Below are 24,966 nucleotides of genomic sequence, written 5' to 3' on the forward strand. Positions count from 1 at the left end.
AGGCAGGGTGGGATGGCGGGCTGTGTCAGGGACAGGTTAGAGATGGTGGTGATGGTTTGCGTCAAAGATGGCATTCTCCTTGTCAGACAGAGGTGTGACAGCTGGCCTAAAAGCCCAGAATGTTTGACACTGCTATTTAACTTTTGGTGTGTCATCTTCTTGAGGTTGTACTAGAAACTGACCCAAAGGGACACTCTCCTGTTTTAACATGAATGCTTGGGGAGTGGTCCTTTGTTCTTCTCGATGTGAAGGTTGAGCTGTCGTCACTGCAATACTGTTTAACGTTTCCCATGTTGTCACTGTGCATTTACATGCCGACCAAAGATTCACATGCCACCTTACACCAAACGCGGAAGTGCTGCATGCACAGAGTCGATAAGAGTACTTCAGTGGAGGAGGAATCATAAGTGGAAAGACAGGATTTGTTATTCACCATATCCCAAACTGTCAAAAAAAAGATACATTAATGAATGAATAGATGTATCAAATATAATGTAAACAAATCCAATAAAAATTAACCTCTAAAGTCAAACCATTTTGGTGCTGAAATTGGTCAAAACTTCAGAGTTCAAACTATTGCCAAAGAAGGGATGAAGCGCTGTTTCTCCAGAACGAAGAACCTGTTAAAAGTTGAGGGGAGTAAAATGACAACATTTACTGTCAATATACATAAAGATATGTATAATGACGAACTACTCACCTTTTCCTTTCAATTAATAGAAAGCGGTCTGAAGAAAAGAGAAAACAGACTTGATTTGATCATCGGGACAACACGGTGCCATGGGCTTTCTAAACTTGTCAGCGAGTCATAGGTTCATCGGGCAAGCCAAGGCGGGTCTCACTGAGGTCCCGTACCAGCATCCAATAGTTAATGGGCTATCCGTTCTTTGTCTGGGATGGGTATCCCGTCTACCTCGAAGGGAGCATGTGGAGCCACAGGAAACGGGTGAAGAACGTACTAAAAAAACCATAGTGAAGATAGTGAGGAGGGAAGCTGAGTAAGATACTGTTGGATTTATCTTACCAAACATTATAATGAATAAACACAAAAGGAGTGAAGACGTTGGTCATTTTACTCATGAGGAGGGCGCATGGGAGATTGTTCAGGTTACAGCCTCTCAACACGCTCTAAACAATCTCCCCCGTCGCTCCTACATTTATTTGAAAATAGGAGGGTTCTACAAGACATAATGTTCACAGCATTAAGACACAACACAAAACATAGGACCAGACGACACCTGTCCCGTCCCCGACCACATCCGATCACATCCTTGGTCAAGGCGCCCTTCCATCAAATGTTGCTGAGTCATCTTCTTGAAGGCGAGACATCTTTCTATCTAAATATTGTCCATAATACTAATGCAAGCTACTAATGCAAAGTACTAATGCAAGCTAAGCAAATAAATGATAACTTCTAAAATATATCTAACAGATACGTTAAATTAAAGCAAGCATTTTGATCTCAACTGGGCCGGACCAGTATATTTGTGACTTAAAAAGCTATAAAATTATGAATCCAAATGTTTTCATGGTTTTGGTGCAAATAATTACATATACATTCGGAAAATATTCACATTTATTGATTATTATCTATTTGCAAATGTGGTTGAAAATCATATAGCAATCAATTTTTTTTTTTTTTACAAAACAGATAGCAATTTCAACAATATCAATCAGTGTTTGAGTGTGCACCATTCAGTTTTCCATCCTTTGTAAACGTGTACATAAAAATACATACAAGTTCTCACAGTGCATGAAAAACACAAAAAGGCTCCACCAAACCAACCTCTTTTGAACTGAAGCTTTTGACTAAAGTTTGGCAATATTCAGGGTCTTTAAAAATTCGACAGAAGCTATTGAGTTTCGCAAAACTGCAGTGCAAAGGTGGCACGGCATTTTATATTAGTGTGCTCCTGAAACTTGGCGTTGTTGAGCCTTCACAAGGCCATCACTGTCTTTTAAGTGTCGTCATTGTGCCATCAAGTGGAGAAAATTAGCAACAACAGCTACTTTTCTCTAAAAAAAAATAAATAGCCGCATTCCCAGGGGCCAAATTGGGCCCCCTGATGTGTTGCTTCTGGCCTGCGACCTTACAATTTATTCAATATCACAATCATTTTGTTTTCTACATTTGCATTACAATAATGCTGTGTACAATAGTCATATGTCACGCTCATGTCCAACCAAGTGTCTGTGTGACAATCCATCAGAGACATTAAATTAAATTAAATTAAAGCAGCCCTCCTTGAGCCGTCACCTTATCGTGTGTCCCAATGATCCTAGGAGCTAAGTTGTCTGGGGCTTCACGTCCCTGGCAGGGTCACCCATGGCAAACAGGTCCTAGGTGAGGGACCAGACAAAGCACGGCTCCAAAGACCCCTATGATGAGAAAAATGATTGGATTACGTTTTCCCTTGCCCGGACGCGGGTCACCGGGGCCTCCCTCTGGAGCCAGGCCTGGAGGTGGGGCTCGAAGGCGAGCGCCTGGTGGCCGGGCCTGCACCCATGGGGCCCGGCTGGGCACAGCCCGAAAGGGTAACGTGGGTCCCCCTTCCCATGGGCTCACCACCTGTGGGAGGGGCCATAGGGGTCGGGTGCAATGCGAGCTGGGCGGTAGCCGAAGGCGGGGACCTTGGCGATCCGATCCCCGGCTACAGAAGCTGACTTTAGGGACGTGGAATGTCACCTCTCTGGCAGGGAAAGAGCCCGAGCTGGTGTGTGAGGTCGAGAAGTTCCGACTAGAAATAGTCGGACTCGCCTCCACGCACAGCTTGGGCTCTGGTACCAGTCCTCTCGAGAGGGGTTGGACCCTCTTCCACTCTGGAGTTGCCCACGGTGAGAGGCGTCGAGCAGGTGTGGGTATACTTATTGCTCCCCGGCTCGGCGCCTGTACGTTGGGGTTCACCCCGGTGGACGAGAGGGTAGCCTCCCTCCGCCTTCGGGTGGGGGGACGGGTCCTGTCTGTTGTTTGTGCCTATGCACCAAACACCAGTTCAGAGTACCCACCCTTTTTGGAGTCCTTGGAGGGGGTGCTGGAGAGCGCTCCCGCTGGGGACTCCATCGTTCTGCTGGGGGACTTCAATGCTCACATGGGCAATGACAGTGAGACCTGGAAGGGCGTGATTGGGAGGAACGGCCCCCCCGATCAGAACCCGAGCGGTGTTCTGTTATTGGACTTCTGTGCTCGTCACGGATTGTCCATAACGAACACCATGTTCAAGCATAAGGGTGTCCACACGTGCACCTGGCACCAGGGCACCCTAGGTCGCAGTTCGATGATCGACTTTGTGATCGTGTCATCGGACTTGCGGCCGCATGTCTTGGACACTTGGGTAAAGAGAGGGGCGGAGCTGTCAACTGATCGCCACCTGGTGTTGAGTTGGCTCCGATGGTGGGGGAAGATGCCGGTCCGACGTGGCAGGCCCAAACGTATTGTGAGGGTCTGCTGGGAACGTCTGGCAGAAAATCCTGTCAGAAGGAGTTTCAACTCCCACCTCCGACATAACTTTGCTCATGTTCCGGGGGAGGTGAGGGACATCGAGACCATGTTCCGCGCCTCTATTGCTGAGGCGGCCGACCGGAGTTGTGGCCGTAAGGTGGTCGGTGCCTGTCGTGGCGGAAATCCCCGAACCCGTTGGTGGACACCAATGGTGAGGGATGCCGTCAAGCTGAAGAAGGAGTCCTATCGGGCCTTTTTGGCCTGTGGGACTCCTGAGGCAGCTGATGGGTACCGGCTGGCCAAGCGAAATGCAGCTTTGGTGGTCGGTGAAGCAAAAATTCGGGCATGGGAGGAGTTCGGTGAGGCCATGGAGAAAGACTTCCGGAGGGCTTCGAGGAAATTCTGGTCCACCATCTGACGTCTCAGGAGGGGAAAGCAGTGCACCATCAACACTGTGTATAGTGGGGATGGGGCACTGTTGACCTCGACTCGGGACGTTGTGAGCCGGTGGGGAGAATACTTCGAAGACCTCCTCAATTCCACCGACACGCCTTCCCATGAGGGAGCAGAGTCTGGGTTCTCTGAGGTGGGCTCTCCTATCTCTGGGGTTGAGGTCACCGAGGTGGTTAAAAAGCTCCTCGGTGGCAGAGCCCCGGGGGTGGATGAGATTCGCCCGGAGTTCCTCAAGGCTCTGGATGTTGTAGGGCTGTCCTGGTTGACACGCCTCTGCAACATCGCATGGACATCGGGGACAGTGCCTCTGGATTGGCAGACTGGGGTGGTGGTCCCCCTTTTTAAGAAGGGGAACCGGAGGGTGTGTTCCAACTCCAGGGGGATCACACTCCTCAGCCTCCCTGGTAAGGTCTATTCAGGGGCGCTGGAGAGGAGGGTCCGTCGGGAAGTTGAATCCCAGATTCAGGAGGAGCAGTGTGGTTTTCGTCCTGGCCGTGGAACAGTGGACCAGCTCTACACCCTTGGCAGGGTCCTCGAGGGTGCATGGGAGGTTCGCCCAACCAGTCTACATGTGTTTTGTGGACATGGAGAAGGCGTTCGACCGTGTCCCTCGGGTGGTCCTGTGGGGGGTGCTTCGGGAATATGGGGTACCGAACCCCCTGATACGGGCTGTTCTGTCCCTGTACGACCGGAGTCAGAGTTTGGTCCGCATATCCGGCAGTAAGTCGGACTCGTTTCCGGTGAGGGTTGGGACTCCGCCAAGGCTGACCTTTGTCACCGATTCTGTTCATAACTTTTATGGACAGAATTTCTGTCCATAAAAGACCCCCTCTAGCCGAGGCGTAGAGGGGGTCCGGTTTGGTGGCCTCAGTATTGCATCTCTGCTTTTTGCAGATGATGTGGTTCTGTTGGCTTCATCAAGCCATGACCTCCAACTCTCATTGGAGGAGTTCGCAGCCGAGTGTGAAGCGGCTGGGATGAGAATCAGCACCTCCAAATCTGAGACCATGATCCTCAGTCGGAAAAGGGTGGCGTGCCCTCTCTAGGTCGGGGATGAGATCCTGCCCCAAGTGGAGGAGTTCAAGTATCTTGGGGTCTTGTTCACGAGTGAGGGAAGAATGGAACGGGAGATCGACAGGCGGATCGGTGCAGCGTCTGCAGTGATGCGGACTTTGTATCGATCCGTTGTGGCAAAGAAGGAGCTAAGCCGAAAGGCGAAGCTCTCGATTTACCGGTCGATCTACCTTCCTACCCTCACCTACGGTCACGAGCTGTGGGTCGTGACTGAAAGAACGAGATCCCGGATACAACCGGCTGAAATGAGTTTCCTCCGCAGGGTGTCCGGGCTCTCCCTTAGAGATAGGGTGAGAAGCTCGGTTATCCGGGAGGATCTCAGAGTAGATCCGTTACTCCTTCACATCGAGAGGAGCCAGATGAGGTGGCTGGGGCATCTGATTCGGATGCCTCCCGGACGCCTCCCCGGTGAGGTGTCCTTCATTTACTTGCCAGTGACGAGTATTACACAAGGTATATTCTGCCGCAGACTTCTTTGTCGCGCAACACACTCACTCTTCAAAAAAAAATTGTTTACCCCTAAAAAAATTTTTTGAAATTTAACTCACCAATCGTCTTCAATCCTGTGGATTGTCGTCAACCTTCAGATCCCAGTTGAGGAGTACGAAGACCAGTCCCGGAAAGGGTCTCAATTACCGTGGCCACGGTCTCTTAACTGGGTGTCGGCTCCACAACTGGAATCCTCGGGTGTGTTGACATCCGGCTCGAAGGACCAAATTAATGTTGGATTTATTTTACCCAACATTATAATGAATAGACAAAAGGAATGAAGACGCTGGTCTCTTTTTCTCATGAGGAGGGCGCATGGGAGATTGTTCAGGTTACAGCCTCTCAACACGCTCTAAACAATCTCCCCCGTCGCTCCTGCATTTATTTGAAAATAGGGAGGTTTCTAAGTTTACAAGACACAACACACTAAGGGGAGGGTTTCAAGGTGAAAACATGGCACCAACACCTGCCACGTCACGGCCACGTCCTTCTCTCTGATGATTCCTGCTGAGTCATCTTCTTGAAGGCGAGACATCTTTCTTTCTAAAAATTGTCCATAATACTCATGCAAGCTAAGCAAATAAATGATAACTTCTACAATATATCTAACAGTTTCCAATGTCTATTTGTAGAGAGCAGGAGATTAGAGATGTAGAGAATAGGGCTGAGAATGACTTTGCGAGGGCTTACACAGTATAGCATTTTCACGTATTGTCATCATTTTGTTTTCTCCAATTTCATTACAGTCGAACAATATTTCATGCTCACGTCCAACCAAGTCTCCATGTACAATAGATCAGTGAAATGACATGTACCTGTGTCCTCCATTTGCAGATAAACTGCTCATTCACCAGAATGAAGAACCTATTAAAAGGAGAAGACAGTAATATTACATTAACTGCATTTACCAACAAAGGTAGAGTATGCTTAATGATGAGCTACTTACCTTGTCTGTTTTCTGTTCATGTTGGTGATTGGTATGTTTTAAAATTTTAATAAATAAAGTGAAAAAGCCCACCACTATCCCCATGACTTGACCCCTGACCAACATCTTACGCCTTCCAAACCTCTCCTTCCACTGACCTTCTAATTCATATGAAAAGCTACTTCACACCAACTTATTTCATAATTTTTGTTATTTATTACATGATTAGATCTATCTTAAATAATTCCATCCATCCATTTTCTGAGCCGCTTCTCCTCACTAGGGTCGCGGGCGTGCTGGAGCCTATCCCGGCTGTCATCGGGCAGGAGGCGGGGCACACCCTGAACTGGTTGCCAGCCAATCGCAGGGCACATACAAACAAACAACCAGTCGCACTCGCAGTCATGCCTACGGGCAATTTAGAGTCTCCAATTAATGCATGTTTTTGGGATGAGGGAGGAAACCGGAGTGCCCGGAGAAAACCCATGCAGGCACGGGGAGAACATGCAAACTCCACACAGGCGGGGCCGGGGATTGAACCCGGGTCCTCAGAACTGTGAGGCTGACGCTCTAACCAGTCGGCCACTGTGCCGCCATCTTAAATAATTAAAATATGTTAATAAATAACAAAAGTTAAAAAGTCCAACACTCCCTCTCCCCTACACTAACTTAAACATTCTTATGTCTATCAAACCTCTTACACTGACCTTTTTATCTTACATATATATTTAACCTTTATTTACTCAGGTAAGGTAATTGAGAACAGATTTTTATTTTGTAGTATTTTGGAAAAGTAGTATAGATTGGGCTGGCACGGTGGGCGACTGGTTAGTAGACTGGTCAGTTCCGAGGACCGGGGTTCAATCCCCGGCCCCGCCTGTGTGGAGATTGCATGTTCTCCCCGTGCCTGCGTGGGTTTTCTCCGGGCACTCCGGTTTCCTCCCACATCCCAAAAACATGCATGCTAGGTTAATTGACGACTCTTAATTGCCCGTAGGTGTGAATGTGAGTGTGAATGGTTGTTTGTTGGTATGTGCCCTGCGATTGGCTGGCAACCAGTTCAGGGTGTGCCCCGCCTCCTGCCCGATGTTAGCTGGGACGGGTTCCAGCACGCCCGCGACCCTAGTGAGGAGAAGCGATGGATAGTATAGATTGGTTTAACAACAGGAAAGTAACCATTTTTCGACATGGGAGGTTTCGGCCCGAGGACAGCTTTAAGGTGTCTGCCGGTATCGCGATCCATGATCGTCAAACTGAGGGCGTCGGGGGAGGGGGGGGAGGGACATCTGTCCTCGGGCACAGAGCATTTGGGGGGGGCTTGGCTGTCCAGCAGGGGGCCCAAACACCCCTCACCCAACCAGGTATTTGTGCCCCCCCCCACCACCACCATGAAGGTGTTGTATGCGGGCCCAGGATGAGGTGCTACACTCCTGTCACCAGCTACAAGTTATCTGCAGGGTGCAGGGGGCAGACAACTCATAGCCGAAACCTCTTATGTTGAAAGCAAGTGTTTTGCTTCGCATGCTGAGCCATCTTCAACCCACATCCCATCTCATCTTAACAAAAACATGCATATTCCTAACCTTCCAACCACAGCATCAGCATCTGGAAATCATCAACTGCTCCCCTCACCCAATGTTTAGATTGCCACCACCTGCGACACCTTCAACATTTTAAGCTCAAGCCGTATTGTTTTTCTGACTGCTTTAATGACACAGTTTGGCAGGTCCTGTGCGTTTGCTTAAAAAGTCATCCAAAGATCAAATAGGACCTTGGATTATGCTATCAACGTATTCCTTTGCTGTTTGGATAACCCTCTATCTTCTGCTAAGTTCAACATGTCCAAGAAAAATGGACACTCTAACCTTGTATGCAGCCAGATGGAGTCAGCACATGCTATTCACAAGGGTACTGGACTATGGCCATGCCAGGCCACCCCCAGGTGAGCAGGAACAGGATGTCACAGGCAAACCACTCCTGGGTGTTTTTAATCTCTTGCTGATACTTCTTTTGGCTGGTGATGTTGAACTAAACCCTGGGCCAGTGCTAGCTGGGCTTCCACCTCTGTTACCTGGGCCAACATCACTGCCAACTGGGCCTTTACCTCGAGCAGCCGGGCTAACACCACTGCTAGATCAGTTAACATCATTGCTAGCTAGGCCTCCACCTCTACCGGCTGGGCCTCCACCTCTGCTAGCTGGGCCTCTACCACTGCCACCTGTGCCAACACCACTGCTAGTTGGGCCTCCACCACTGCTAGCTGGGCCGCCACCATTGCCGGCTGGGCCTCCACCACTGCTGGCTGGGCCTCCACCTCTGCTAGCTGGGCCTCTACCACTGCCACCTGGGCCTCCATCACTGCTAGCTGGACCTCCACCACTGCTGGCTGGGCCTCCACCATTGCCGCCTGGGCCTCCACCACTGCTAGCTGGGCTTCCACCTCTGCTAGCGGGGCTAACACCTCTGCTCGCTGGGCCTCCTCCACTGCTGGCTGATGCGGAAGCTGGCACCGTAAAGCTATATGCAAACATTGCCAATAAAAGAAACAGGGGGCTGCCAAACCCCGCAATTCTAAAGCACCGGAAATGCAGGGTGTTCCAAACCGTTAATAACTCGAAATTAATATGGGACTCAACATGTAAACCAAAAGGCATTCTTTGTGCACACTTAAACATACGAAGCATTTTAACGAAAAGTGATCAGGTCAATCACCTTCTCACTGACTCAAATATTGACTTCCTCTGCCTATCTGAGACATGGCTCCATGAATCTTCGCCCTCAGCAATACTATCTGTACCTGGTTATAAAATGTTTAGAAAAGACAGACAGGGTTCCAAGGGAGGAGGTGTTATGATTTATGCCAAGGTCACTTTTAATTGTAATGAAATACATGTTACAGATGAGAATGGATTAGAATTTCTTGGACTAACTGTTTCTTTGTCACAGCAAATGTCTTTTATTCTTGTAGTTATTTATAGGCCTCCCTCATCAAATGCAGCTTTTTATGAAAAGCTGGAAATTTTACTGAAGCAACTCAATCTTGCAAAAGAGGTGATAATAATGGGTGACCTAAATGTTAATTGGGAAGTTAACAAAGTTAGGAAAAAATTTAAAAGCGTTATGGATGATATGGATATGACTCAGGTAATTAATGGACCTACAAGAATTACAAACTCCACCCGAACTCAGATTGATCTAGCTTTTACTAATAGGCCAGAAAGGATCTTGCAGCCATACAATATGCTCACAGGATTGTCTGATCACAATCTTATAATGGTCACAAGAAAATGAAATAAAAAGCGCTTCAAACCCTTGGCCACCACTGAATCCTATAGGATAGCAAAACATGAACAGCAAGATTTCCAAGATTCTATCCAAGAAGTAAACTGGGATGTATTACTCGCTGGCAAAAATTTAGATGAGGTTTGTTCTAAATTTGCCAACAAAATACAATAAATGATTGTACAATTTACACAGATAATTAAACTAAACGCTAGAAAGAATGGCCTTCATTGTTTAAACACATTTATTATGAAACTGATGAAAGAACGCGATCATTCCTTGAAGTTGTCGGTCAAATCAGGATACAATAGACACCACTTTATTTCACTGAGAAATAGGGTAGTGAAAGAAATAAGAAAATCTAAAGCTGGCTTTTTCATGACTGCTTTGAATCGTGCGAAGGGAAATTAAAAAATAACCTGGAATTATATTAAAAAACTATTGGATGATACACAAAATAACAAAACAAAACTAATGCAAATTAAATTAAATGGAAACATCCTGACGGAACCTCAAGTGATGGCTGATGCTTTTAACAACTACTTCATTGAATCTGTGTCAGAAATATCTGCTAAGTTTGCAGTAAAACAAAGGAAGCAATACCCTGCAGTTCTTTACTATTACAAATATTACTGAGACCAAAGTTATCAATTGAATTCATTCACTCAAACCATCTAAGGCAAAGGATGTTTTTGGAATGGACACGAACATGCTCAAAGATCTAGGTTCAACTCTTGCTACTCCTATTGCCTCAATCATTAATCTTTCAATTTCACCTGGTCACTTCCCAAAGGCCTGGAAATCTGCTATTGTTACCCCTGTCTTTAAATCCGAAAGTTGCAGAAAAATGGGTGTCAGAGCAGATTGTCCATTATTTAAACAGCAGCTCCCCCTCTCTCCACGCCATGCAGTTTCTTCCACCTCTCTGATGGCACTGTCAGGATTCCAGCGGGTGTGGTGGACTACAGAAAGACCGTGGCCACGGCAGGCTCCCTAGAGTGAGCGTAAAGATCCTTTTCCAGGACTGGACCTCAACCCGCCAGCTGGGATCTGACGGTTGACGGCATTCCGATGGAGGGAAGACAACAGTGGTGAGTTAAACTTCCTTAAAGGGGGGAAGTGAATGACTGGATGTCATTGCGCGTTAATAACTGGAGGTCATTGTGCATTATAAAACCCTGTGAATACTAGTAAATGGCAGGTAAATGAGGGACGGCGGAGTCCAATAAATTCCGTAGAAAAAGGACGGCGGAGTCCTGTGTACACTTAAATTCCGTGAAAATCGTAGTAATAAAGCGCTTGTGTGACTGAGAAGTGAATGAATGGAGATAAAATACCACCAGGTATTTATCTCATTTAAAACAGTGGGATTGCAAACAGCAGACTGGTGTGGATGCAAAGGCAATAATTCTCCACCTGAAAAGGTTGAAGTAGAATTACCACAACAGAAAATTTGAGTTGCTGTCCTACTGATAAGAAACCAGTTTTTAGAACATCCTTGGTGTTGACAAACTGGACCAAATTCTCTAAAATGGGGAAAGGAAGTAGTAAAATAAAACCCAGGGATACACTGCATTGTAAAGATTGGAAGTTCATTTAAAAAAAAAAAAAAACAAAGACAGTATCCTGATAACATTTAATATTTAGACACATGGATAACTGAACACGGCTTTAATTATTAGTTAAATACACACAAAAATAGCCGCGTCGCAGGAATCAATCATAAAAAAAGAAAGAAAAATGTTTAAAAAATGAAGGAAAATGGTTTTGAGGAAACAGAATATTGGATGAGAACTTGAGAGGGAGACAGAGAACGGAAAGAGAATGTAGACAAAATGAGAAAGGAAAAGGAATGTGAAAAGAAAGACAGAATGTGTAGAGAGGGAAAAAGAACAATTAATGTTCCATAGAAAGGAGGATGATGAAACAGGATCAGTGTCGAGAGTTGTCGAAAGAGAGAGAGTTGTTGAAGTAAGTGAAAACGGGGGAGGTGCAACTGCCCCCCCCTTTATCCCAAATTACCACCGCCTCTACATTAGAAGGATTGACACCACATAAAGCAGACATAAACCAGTTTGTTGAGGAACTGGAAAATTTAAGGCGATCATATAACTTAAATGGTGCAAAGGTCCAACAAGTGTGGATGGCGGCCATGGGTCCAGATTGGCATAATATTAGAGGAATTCGAGAGATGGAAATGTGATTTTGGCCCATGATAGTCGCAAATTGGCACACCGGGTGCAAGGATTAATTAACAGAGCAACCCAGCGTTTCAGACAGAGAGCAAATTACACTGAAATCGGAAGAGTAAAACAAAAGGATGATGAGCCTTTTGAAGAATACAGAGTAAGAATGACAACTCTATTCAAGACTCACAGCAGCCTGCAGGAGGATGGAGATGTAAATGACCCATTTCCACAGCAGTTGAAGAATGCTCTCCATGCAGGTTTAAAAGACGCAATTCGCAGTTGGGTTAACAAACATTACATTGGCCTGCCTACAGGCACCTTGGAGGAGTATGTAAATCACGTCCTCCATGCTAAAAAAAAAAGAAATAAAAATAAATAAATAAATAAAGATAATCCATCCATTGTCAACACCGCTTATCCTGGTTAGGGTTGCGGGGCGCTGGAGCCTATCCCAGCTGACTTCGGGCGAAAGGCGGACAACACCCTGAACTGGTCGCCAGTCAGAAGCAGGGCACATATAGACACGGACAACCATTCGCACTCACATTCACACCGTCACTGAGTGGGAACTGATCCCACGCTGCCCGCACCAAAGTCAGGCGAGTGCACCACTACACCATCAGTGACGAAATAAAAATAAAAGAAAAAAAGCAACAGCATTAATGACTGAAGGGAGAAAGGTGATCCCCAAATTACAAGACAAAATGTCAGAGAATGATTTGCAAATTACACTCTGGTACAAAGGTACACCTGGTCCAGATGTGGAATATGAGAGAAAATTGGCAAAAATAACACCAGCTAGAGTCACTATGACTTATTTGTACACTGATACAGAAAGCACAGCAGTGGCAGAAGTGACATTAAATGAAGAGACGGAAGCACTGTTTAGAATGTGGACTCCACCCCACATCTCTTTGTACAAAAATAGACATAAAAATGGAAAGACTCAGGGAGAATAGTTGAACAAGGTGAGAGAGTAACTGATTGGGTTACCTTTTCAACCAATACAGAAATAAGTGCCTGAACAGGAATAGAAAGAAAGGCACTATTTTGGACAATTCAGGCACAAGAAGGGATACACCTACATTCTCAGCAAAAATCAGACTTAATGCTCACTGAGGATGAGGAAGATTTGTTGAAGGAAGTGTCAGAGAAGTTATGGTCTAAAGGACCTACAGATGTTGGGTTAATAAAAGGAACCTTACCAGTAAAAATCAGGCCGAAAACTGAATACAGACCATGTGTGAGATAATATCCATTGAAACAGGATGCATACGAAGGCATCAAACCAGTAATTGAAGAATTTATTGCTGCTGGAGTAATAGAGTAAATGGACATGTTGGTGAAGGTAATAGGGGTGATGAAGAATTGATGGTTAAGTACGGCATCCAGGAAAGGAACTTGGAGGGACAGATGGTGGTAGACTTTGCAACAACGATGCAAATTGCTGTTGTGAACACTTTTTTCCAGAAGAAGCACGAACATATGGTGACCTACAAGAGCGGAGGTAGAAACACACAGGTGGATTACATCTTGTGCAGACGATGTAATCTGAAGAAGGTTACCAACTGTAAAGTAGTGGTAGGGGAGAGTGTGGCTAGACAGCATAGGATGGTGGTATGTAAGATGACTCTGGTGGTGGGGAGGAAGATTAGGAAGACAAAGGCAGAGAAGAGAACCATGTGGTGGAAGCTGAGACAGGACGAGTGTTGTGCAGCTTTTCGGGAAGAGGTGAGACAGGCTCTTGGTGGATGGGAGGCTGGCCATTTCGATATGAGGTGTCTCTCCAGTATGTTCAGATCACACAGTTCAGTGGGGATAACTACAAGTTCAAGGTTGTTAGCCACAGGGAGTGCTGGCATTTTACCATCTTTGAGGTGTCCATTGCAAGTGAGACAGAGCCACTCACTTTTTCTCTCATCTGGAACTTTGCATGATGGCTTTTCATGATTACAAACATGTAGAAACTTTCCTGTGAGGCAACTTGCAACAGCGTGCTTGTTTTTCTTATATAGGGGTAAATCATGTATGATTTCTCTCATTGAAGCCCTTGTCGAGCCTATATCGGTTAGTTACGTCAGATTTTTCAGTCGGAAGTTGGCATCAAGTTGACAGCGAGTAGTAATATAAGCCTTTTTTTTTTAAACTGTCGGTTGACAATATCAAATCCTTTCTCTTCCTTGTTTTATTTTTTTTCCAACTCTTTCCTGACGCTTTTAAATTTTTCGTCGTCTTGTTTTCGCTTTTTGACAGATTACGTTTTTGATCCTTACATGGCAACCCTCTGACATCGGTGACATGTCCTCGCAGTCTTTTTTGTTGCGAGGTACTTCATCTGCTAGACACCGGTCACTTGTCGCCAAACATGCCATCTCGAAGGCTGCTCTTGGAGTGACGTCATCATTGTGCGTCGCAACGGGAGGCAGCTCCGCACACGGCGCCACCTCATGGTCATCAGTAGCGACATCAACAGTTTCAAAACGAACAGGCATAAAGTCGTACTGTTCAGACGGACGTGTGTTCAGCCGAGTGAAAACCTCCATGAGCTTCAAAACGAACAGGCATAAAGTCGTACTGTTCAGACGGACGTGTGTTCAGCCGAGTGAAAACCTCCATGAGCTTCAAAACGAACAGGCATAAAGTCGTACTGTTCAGACGGACGTGTGTTCAGCCGAGTGAAAACCTCCATGAGCTTATCTACTAGGTCATTCAAACGTGAAAAGCAACATGACAGCTGTACCATTGTAAATCGGAAGCCCATCGCACCCTCTGGAGTGGGGGTCAAAAAAGCCATACCTTCCCTGGCGGTCTTGGAAAACAGCTATGCACATTAAATTCATGATCACGAGAGCATAACTTACATCTGAAAGCCAGGCACTGAAGTCTGTCACGGAGATTCGGGGATCCAAATGAAGAAGTAAACAATCCATACATTGGTTGACACTTTAACACATATTGCTTCCTAAAACCATTCGCAAACACTGGAATTTCGTCAGTAGTCAAAAAAAATCGTGTGCGAAGCGCCCTTCTGCTTTCAAAACAGTTACAGGAGCCACGTAGTTCATTGCCTCGGTCAAGCACCAGGTCCAGATGGGGTCCGGTCACGTCATTTATCACCTGCATGAAAGCTAGAAATGTAACAGAATTCACAGTACATTGGCAGTTTCTAGAATCTGCATATTTGGGATGGTCTTGGCTGTAGGACCCCAACACATACGTCACCGGATTGTGATGTACAGAAGCCATGACCTCCACAGAGTTTCCAGGTTCAACAGCCATTCAGCTCTTCGGTGGGGAGAGATTTACCTGCACACTGCTCCCAGCGCAACTTGGCAGCTTGCGACTTCTTACCTTTACGTGGCATGGCTCGTCTCAGACTGGTCACGTATCCCAGAATCACAAGGGATAATTCTCTGTTTCACAAATCCCCAAAAGGATAATTCAGTTTGTCACAATCCCAAAACGGAGAATTCTTTTTCACAAAATCAAAGGGATGAAAAGCGTCGTCCGTCAGCGTAGTCTATATGGATCACAAATATCCTTTGACAGCGAGTGAAAAAAGACAGAGACAAAATGTGGAGCAGCGGACAAAGAGGGTGGGGATCAGGTACAGGTGGTCTTCTGCAAATAAATAAAATAAAAATAAGTCTCATACTATTAAAAGTTCTTACAACTTTTCAGCAGTCTCCCAAGTCAATGGTACATCATCTAAGGCAGTGTTCCCCAACCTTTTTAGCACTGCGGACCGGTTTAGAGCCGGCATTTTTCTCACGGACTGGCTGTGGCGCATTTTATCTACACACACACACACACACACTTACATACATATATATATATATATATATATATATACATACATACATACGTACGTATATATACATACATACGTACATACATATGTATATATACGTACATACGTATATACATATGTATATATACGTACATACGTATGTATATATACGTACATACATATGTATATATACGTACATATGTATATATATATATATACACATACATATGTATATATATACACACATACATATGTATATATATATATATACACATACATATGTATATATGTACATACATATGTACGTATATATATATACACGTGTATATATATATGTATGTACGTACGTACGTACATACATACATACATACGTACGCATGTATATATATACACACACATATACATACACATGCATATATATATATACACATGCATATATATATATACACACATATATACATACACATGCATATATATATATACACACATATATACATACATATATATACATATATATATATACACACATATATATACATATATATATATACATACACACATATATACACACATATATACACATATATATACATAGTTTTTGTTTTATTTTTTCAACCCTTTCCGGTCGCTTTTGTGTATATTTGTACATAAATACACGCTTGCCTCACTCCTGCTTCCTCCTTCGCCGTTCGTGGTGCGTCCACTGAGGGCACGATACAGGAGTGGGGGTCGGAGTTGTTGTAGGCAGCCAGACCAGACTGCAGTTCCCGAGCTCCTCAATGAGAGTAGACTTTTAACTCCATAAAATTAGTTCTGCCTGTGTCGTGGAGAAACCTACGACTGTATCTGTATCAGAGCGGACTTTGTGTGTGAGAGTTAACTGTTGCGATAAACCCGAATTTTAAGTACAACCCGAATTCCAATGAAGTTGGGACATTGTGTTAAACATAAATAAAAACAGAATACAATGATTTGCAATTCATTTTCAACCTACATTTAATTGAATACACTACAAAGACAAGATATGTAATGATCAAACTGAAAAACTTTATTTTTTGGGGCAAATAATCATTACCTTAGAATTCTATGGCTGCGACACATTCCAAAAAAGCTGACACAGGTGGCAAAAGAGACTGAGAAAGTTGATGAATGCTCATCAAACACCTGTTTGGAACATCCCACAGCCTAATTGGGAACAGGTGGGTGCCATTATTGGGTATAAAAGGAGCTTCCCTGAATTGTTCAGTCATTCACAAGCAAAGATGGGGTGAGGTTCACCTCTTTGTGAACAAGTGCGTGAGAAAATAGGCAAACAGTTTAAAGACAATGTTCATCAACGTACAATTGCATGGAATTTAGGGATTTCATCATCTACAGTCCATAATATAATCAAAAGGTTCAGAGAATCTGGAGAAATCACTGCATGTAAGAAAACCAACATTGAATGCCCGTGACCTTCGATCCCTCAGGCGGCACTGCATGAAAAACCGACATCAATGTGTAAAGGATATCACCACATGGGCTCAGGAACACTTCAGAAAACCAATGTCAGTAAATAGTTTGGCGCTACATCCGTAAGTGCAACTTGAAACTCTACCATGCAAAGCAAAAGCCATTTATCAACAACACCCAGAAACGCCGCCGGCTTCTCTGGGCTCATCTAAGATGGACTGATGCAAAGTGGAAAAGTGTTCTGTGGTCCGACGAGTCCACATTTCGAATTGTTTTTGGAAATTGTGGACGTCGTGTCCTCCGGGCCAAAGAGGAAAAGAAGCATCCAGAGTGTTATGGACGCAAAGTTCAAAAGCCAGCATCTGTGATGGTATAGGGCTGTGTTAGTGCCAATGGCACGGGTAACTTACACTTATCTCTGAAGGCACCATTAATGCTGAAAGGTACATACAGGTTTTAGAAAAACATATGCTGCCATCCAAGCAACGTCTTTTTCATGGACGCCCCTGCTTATTTCAGCAAGACAATGCCAAACCACATTCTGCACGTGTTACAACAGCGTGGCTTCGTAGTAAAAGAGTGCGGGTACGAGACTGGCCTGCCGGCAGTGCAGACCTCTCTCCCATTGAAAATGCGTGGCGCATTATGAAAGCATAAAATACGACAACGGAGACCCCAGACTGTTGAACAGCTGAAGCTGTACATCAAGCAAGAATGGGAACGAATTCCACCTACAAAGCTTCAACAATTAGTGTTCTCAGTTCCCAAACGTTTATTGAATGTTGTTAAAAGAAAAGGTGATGTAACACAGTGGTAAACATGACCCTGTGCCAGCTTTTTTGGAACGTGTTGCAGGCATAAAATTCTAAGCTAATGATTATTGGCTAAAAACAAAGTTTATCGATTTGAACATTAAATATATATTTTTTGTAATGTATTCAATTAAATATAGGTTGAACATGATTTGCAAATCATTGTATTCTGTTTTTATTTATGTTTAACACAACGTCCCAACTTCATTCGAGTTGGGGTTGTCGGACTGCTGATATCATGTTTCATTTGAGAAAGTTTCGTTCAAAAGAACAAATCTTTTCAGTAGATGTAATAAACTGAATTGGTTTAGAAAATATTTTGTTCTTTGAGCTATGCCGCCGTGAGCCAGCGCGCTTGGACCGGAAACAGAAGCGTTCAAGTCGGCTAGGACCGGAAACGGAAGCCTTCTGTGCAGTCTTGACGTGTCAGTTGAGCCATGCAGCTGTTGCAGCAGAGAAGATCCAGTCAATTTTCGAAATAAAACACATTGACACACGACTTGCAATACAACAGAAATTATATAAATTGGTCATTCTTTATCTGCGGCCCGGTAACAAATGCCTCACAGGTACCGGTGCGCGGACCTGTGGTTGGGGACCACTGATCTAAGATAAAGATCATCTTAAAAAAGTATTGCATCCTACTGATCGTTCTTGTGAACTTTGACCCACCCTCAAAAGTAGATTTGAGGTAATGTTCGTCTGACAAGTAACGACTTTGCATGACTTTATAATAAACCATTGCGAGACTGCATTTTAGCAGCTGTATGCAGTTAATCAGCCTGAAATGAACTTAGTTTAACATGTGGCCACATTTTAAAAAGTGATCATGATAAAACACCTGGCATTAAATGTTAAAAGAAAAATTAAAAGAGAACATTTTAACATTCCAAATAACTGCGTTTGAACTTTAAATGTATAAAAGCATAATTACACGCATGTATATCACATCATAGTGTCTTGCCATCGTTCCACAGCAGTGATTCCCAACCAGTGTGCCGTGCCACATTAGTGTATGGTGAAAGCTCTTCAGGTGCGCTGTTAAAATGATCAAATTTCACTTGAATTGGTCAGAAAATTATTTACAACAAATGTAACTTAGTCTGTCTATGCAAGTGAAATACAGTGAAAGAACAAACAAATGCCTTCTATTATATGGTCGATAGGACATCATTGACTTGTATATCCACTTTTTGTGACTTGTTTTGTTTAATGGTGTGCCACGAGATTTTCCAAATATAAAATATGCGGCTTAGCTCAAAAAATATTGGGAATCACCGTACTGCAGGATTGCATAAAGGAGAAAAAAAATATTTGTTGCAGTTAAACACATTCATCACAATAATGAAACGTTTTCCAGAAAGTTGTCCACAACTCACCTTTGCAGCTAACAGATTTTCCTTCTCGGGGGAGAAAGAGAAAGAAAGAAAAATAAATAAATAAATCACAATTATTGCACTTATACATACATTTCAGTCGAACTTACAAATAATAAATTTGCATTCCACTTATATACATACATCACAATGAAATCTGATTAATTTCTCATTTACAGAATGTATTCAGCTTAATGATGATATAAAATCTTATTTTTATATGATTGACAATAACTTGAAATTGAGCTAAAATGTCAAGACATAGTCTTTTTTTACAATAACACTTTTGTAATATTTGAAGGGTGAGATAAAATAGAAAATATAAAGTATAATAACAAAATATCTCCCAAAAAACAACGATGTAATAAAAAAAAACAAAAAAAACAAAAAAAAACATTTATAAAGGCAATAAACTGTTTGCTGCCATTGTGGTACTTGGATACACTTTAAAATATGCCACTGAGGATACCTGTACTTTTCAGTAGATTGGTTATATTTTGATTAATTTACACAATATGCTACAATGCATGCATTTAACATTTTTTATAAGATGCCTTCAATCTTCATTGACGCTAAACAGCTACCACTGAGCAAAATTATCCCTCGTTAGACAAACAGGTTAATCAACTTTTGCAAGCTTATGTGACAAATTGTTTCACCATATTTTTTTAGGAACTCCATGGCAAAAATCCTCGTTCCCCCTGCACAGAGTTAAAACGGTGGCAACCATTGTCCTTCTCACTCACACGCCTGGAGCTGTTTTATTTTATTTGTATTTATTACTTGAAGGAAGAACAAAGCAGATTAAAACAACAGTGTTGGACATAATTTAAATTAGACTGTACATATACGGGACTAGCGTGAGCTCGAGTTGTGCAGCAGTCATAACTTTTCATGTCGAAATACGTCATTACACTTATGTACTGCGTTACTGTAACATGCTAACACGATTAGCGTGATAACATTAGCATGCAAACACGTAATATATTAATTTTAACCACCTTCCAGTTGGTGTTACTTACACAGTCTGACAATCAAACGCCAAATGGGCGTAAAGGTGATGGTTTGTGGTAGGTTAGAGCATTAGAAAGAACATTTATCCGTCTTAATAATTAATAACTCAGACGACGTTGTGGTGCGACTTACCAAGGCGGGAGACAGAAAGTCTGTAACGCAGCGCCTTCGCATGAACCCGGATGTGAATCTTCTTCTTCTTCGATGATATTTGATGGCGGTTTGTGTCCGTTGCGTTGCATTACCTTCATCCTCTACACACAATCAGATTATTGACACAAATCGTGTCCCATTTAGTAGTGATGGTGAGATTTAACACTTAAGCCAATTGGTTCGAGTATTGGTTCATTTCTTCATGCTTAATGTGCACACACGACACCACCTGCGGGCCATGTGTATAATCACAGCCAACTGAAAAATAGCCTCGATATTTGTTTTGGATTTGCGGAAGTTGTTACTGACAAGAACAGTGCTCAAGCTGGCCAGTAGAGGGCGACAGCGTAGTACCTATACATGCCAACCGTCAGAAAACAGAAGAGGAACGAGGGGGAGCAATAAATGATATTCGTAGGCTGCTGGTGTGAGAGGGAGAAAAGTCTAATGGAGACAATATAATGTTCCGTCTGCATCTCAAAAGTGCTTACTGCGTACCACGAATTTGATTCATCTCACAATTGTAAGCGAATAAATGCACCCCTCGTTCTTCTTCGTTATTATTCAACGATTGGCATGTGCAGGCACCACGCTTTCGCCCTCTACTGGCCAGCTTGAGCACTGTTCTTGTCAGTGACAACTGCTGCCAATCCAAAACAAATATACATACCATTTACCTATTTTGTGTCCCGTGCTGTTCTTTTTTAGTTTTACAAATGAAAACTGAAAATAAAACCGTTATTCAACGTTTCCTTACTCGTTCCAGACAACAAAAAAAGTCAATCAACCTGTATTTCAATTGTTTTGTTTTTTTAAATTATTTTAAAACGAAAATCAAATAACCAGTCGTTTTTCTACATTTATTATACGTCTCCAAACGTTATATACAATTACCAAAAAACACTGGGCCAGATGATTGACATATCACGGCACCGAACGTCTTGTCGAAAGGAGCCAGTTGCATTTTGAAATCAGTATTGACTGCTAAAATAACTTCTGTACAGTAGTTGGCGCTATGTACCACAAATAATTCTAATCCGCATTCATTAGGAGGAGAAGAAGAGTCGCCACGGAAGAAGAGGATGATTTGACCAACAGTCAGTCTACGACCTCGTCCCAAAGTTTTACGGTGGTTTCCTTAATGAGTCACTGTTTAAAATCACAGTTGTGTTGAGATAGAAGATCGTTTTGCTAGAAGCCACGGATATCAAGCGAAAGTTAACATTAAGTTCCATCTCAGGGCGGTAAAAACGAAAATGTATCACCCAGCACATGCAGCGTTTCGAAAAGTGCTGTTAATGAACATCACAAGTTTAAATAGTTTAAAAAAACAAAACATAACTGTCATTCAAGTGAATTCTGCATTTTTATTTCAGTATTTTGTCTTCTTTATTTTATTAAATTCAATAAGTCTCCCTTTAAAGATGAAACAACTCGTCTGCCTTTTTATTTCATATGGTTTAATAGATTATTGAGACTTGACATGCTGACTTGATAAATATATACATCTGTTTTCATGTTTTATGACAGTGCATACAGGCTTTTGTATAACTGGGCTATTTTTTGTGAAATAAATTTGAGTAGCTAAAAAATCTCAAAAATTTGAATTGTGATTCAATAAATAAGTGAAATTTGGGTCCTGAGGCAAAACCAGTTGGGAACCACTGAGTGGCTGGAAATTAGAATATCAAATTTAAAATTGACAATGGTGGATTTTCCCTGACATTTTTTAGGCTTGAAGTGGGGATTTGATAACATTGTGCTATTGTAAGTGATGCGAGGAGTAACAAAAGTGGCCTATTTTTTTCAAAGGGTCCATTGACAATGAAAAGACATGGAGACATAACTTATTTTTAAAGAGAAGCAAGTCAGGGAAATATAAGGCAGACACACAGCGAGAACTCAGCTCTGGCATCAGTAGTCCTGGCAGCTCCCGTCCTGGGACTAGTCAGGATAGAGAATGTGAGGCACAACACAGCCTATCATCACCAAGTCAGAGAATAGACTGAAGCAGTCACATGCTCAGTTCAGTAATTAAGTGTACTTTAAGATATTTAGAAGTGTTAGTTACTGATGTGTTTTTTCCATGGTGGTTGAATTTTTAATATTAATATTTTTATACCATGTAGTTCCAACCAAAGAGGACACAGAAGCCTCTGATTCTGACAACGATGTTGCACCAGAAGAGCCAGACCTGGAGCCAACTGTGTCCAGCACTGCTTTTGCTGGTCCAAAAGGACCCAGTGGTAGGTCTACTTACCTGAAACTTACTAGTTAGCTGCAGTTACCATCCGTATAATAATCAGTGTGTGAGTATCTGTGAGTATGTAAGTGGGTAAAAGTGTGATTATTGAAAAATTGTTGCAGTTGTTGAAGTTGTGTTAGTGTGTACATTGTGCTGTAAACATTGTTAATAAACTTCAAATTATACACAAAAATCTCATGTTATGTGTGCTTATTATGTACATTGCAACATTTAGAGTGAAATTGCAAGTCACTGGTAGAGAAACAAATTCATTCTCAGAGGAAACTTGAACACGTAAAGGCAGGAACGGTGCAAATGCGTTGAGAAATAAGGAAGTTACGGCACAATTTAGAATTTCGGGCTTTTATTTTGAAATTTGGGGAAGGGGAGTTGTTCACAGGTTGGTTTGGATGAGCTGAACACATACAAGTCGGAAGCGTGCAAATCCGTTGAGAAATCAGGAAGTTACAGCAAAATTTCTAATTTTGGGCTTTTATTTTGAAAATTTGGGGAAGGGGAGTTGTTCACAGGTTGGTTTGAATGAGCTGAACACGTAGAAGTAGGAACGGAGCAAATCCGTTGAGAAATAAGGAAGTTACAGCAAAATGTCTAATTTCGGGCTTTTATTTTGAAATTTCGTGAAATTTGGGGAAGGGGAGTTGTTCACAGGTTGGCTTGAATGAGCTGAACACATCGAAGTACGAACGGTGCAAATTGAGATATAAGGAAACTATAGCTAAAAATGAAGAATTTGTGGCTAAAATGCAGGTATTTCAGTGATGCACAATGTAGAATGTGGGTTGTGTGGGAATGTGGGGAATATGGAAAACATGTAAGTGGAATGGTTAGAATTGGTGAAGAAATGTGGAAGCAGGGGGGAACAAGGCAGAACAGAGTGGAATGGGAAGAATTTGGGTGTTAAAATAGTAAAATGTGGAAGGTGGGGAAAATGGGAATACGGGAATGTGTGTTGAAGAAGTTGTGAATGAGTTGAATCTTTTAAATGTGAACGCGAATGATGTGAAAGTATTTTGTTGAATGTCTCATTGGGAATGAATGGGAAATTGTGGGTAATATTTCCCTGAGAAAAATATAAGCACACTTCACATGAATATTTGGAAAATGTTAAAGTTGGAACGGCGTGAACCAGATAAAAACTGTGGGACTAGTTAAGTGTCAAAAAACGGCCCAATAATAAAAATAATCAAGTTTTTTTTTGTGCTTCCAGCATTCGTACAATAAAGTTTTGGGTGGAGAATAACATAGTGTGAATTACTCAGTCTTTTCCCTGCTATCAGCAAGCCACAATGCTAATGCAGCTTCCATTTTCACAATTCTCTTATTACACGGAGTTACCACACGTTTCGCTTCATTATTGAAGGTTATTGAAGCAGTTTTGCGGATGTTTGCTTCCTCTTTCTTGATGTACCGCACTGCAGATTCATTCACGCCATAATGGCGTCCCACAGATGCTTCTGCCCTCTTTGAGCAAATCAAAAAGTTTCATATATATATATATATATATATATAGGTATACATGTATGTATATTTATATATTGTAGCGGACATGCTCCCCGCAAAAGGTGACACAGTGACTCCCCACGACTTGATAAACTACACTCTTCGCCCTGCTGTGAGAATCCCACAAGAAGACGCCGACTGGACCCTAAAGTCATTAGCAGGTCCCCTCGAAATCTTGGTTTGCAGTCACCAAAGAGTCCTTGTCTTCGTTTGAATTGGCAGCGGCCAAACGGTGCGCTCCTCTCTCCTGGAGACCAAATGTGCACGCAAGGCACCATCCACTAGCGTTTGAGAGCAACTTGTGAACTCTCATTCGTTTGTTAACCAAGGATAAAGGTCTGTTTTAATATTTTACGAACTCTGCCGAATTATTCCAAATGTATGCCTTGATGTCTTTGTGACCACTTTACAAGCACAATTGCGAGATTTTGAGAATTGTTTGTCTTGATTTGACTCCAAGCAGCATGAAATGTGATTTGAACCATGAACAGTTGATTTGCCAAAACTAAAGTATAAACAGACATTCTATGTGCTTGACCTGTGAGGAGAGAGAACAACGCTGAGGTTATATTATATTAATATATGATTTTAAACCCATTTTATGGGTTAAAATTGTAGACCAGGTTCAAGCTGATGGCTGTTGTCTCGTCTCGACCCCTTCGACACGCCCCCAGGGTACTTAACCCCTGACTCCCGCTCTCCTTTCCTCTGGCTTCTTAGCTCGTCTTGCTGGCAGCTCCCCAGCCACGGGG

The sequence above is a fragment of the Phycodurus eques genome, chromosome 6, assembly GCF_024500275.1.
Source record: "Phycodurus eques isolate BA_2022a chromosome 6, UOR_Pequ_1.1, whole genome shotgun sequence".
Classification (NCBI taxonomy): Eukaryota; Metazoa; Chordata; class Actinopteri; order Syngnathiformes; family Syngnathidae; genus Phycodurus; species Phycodurus eques.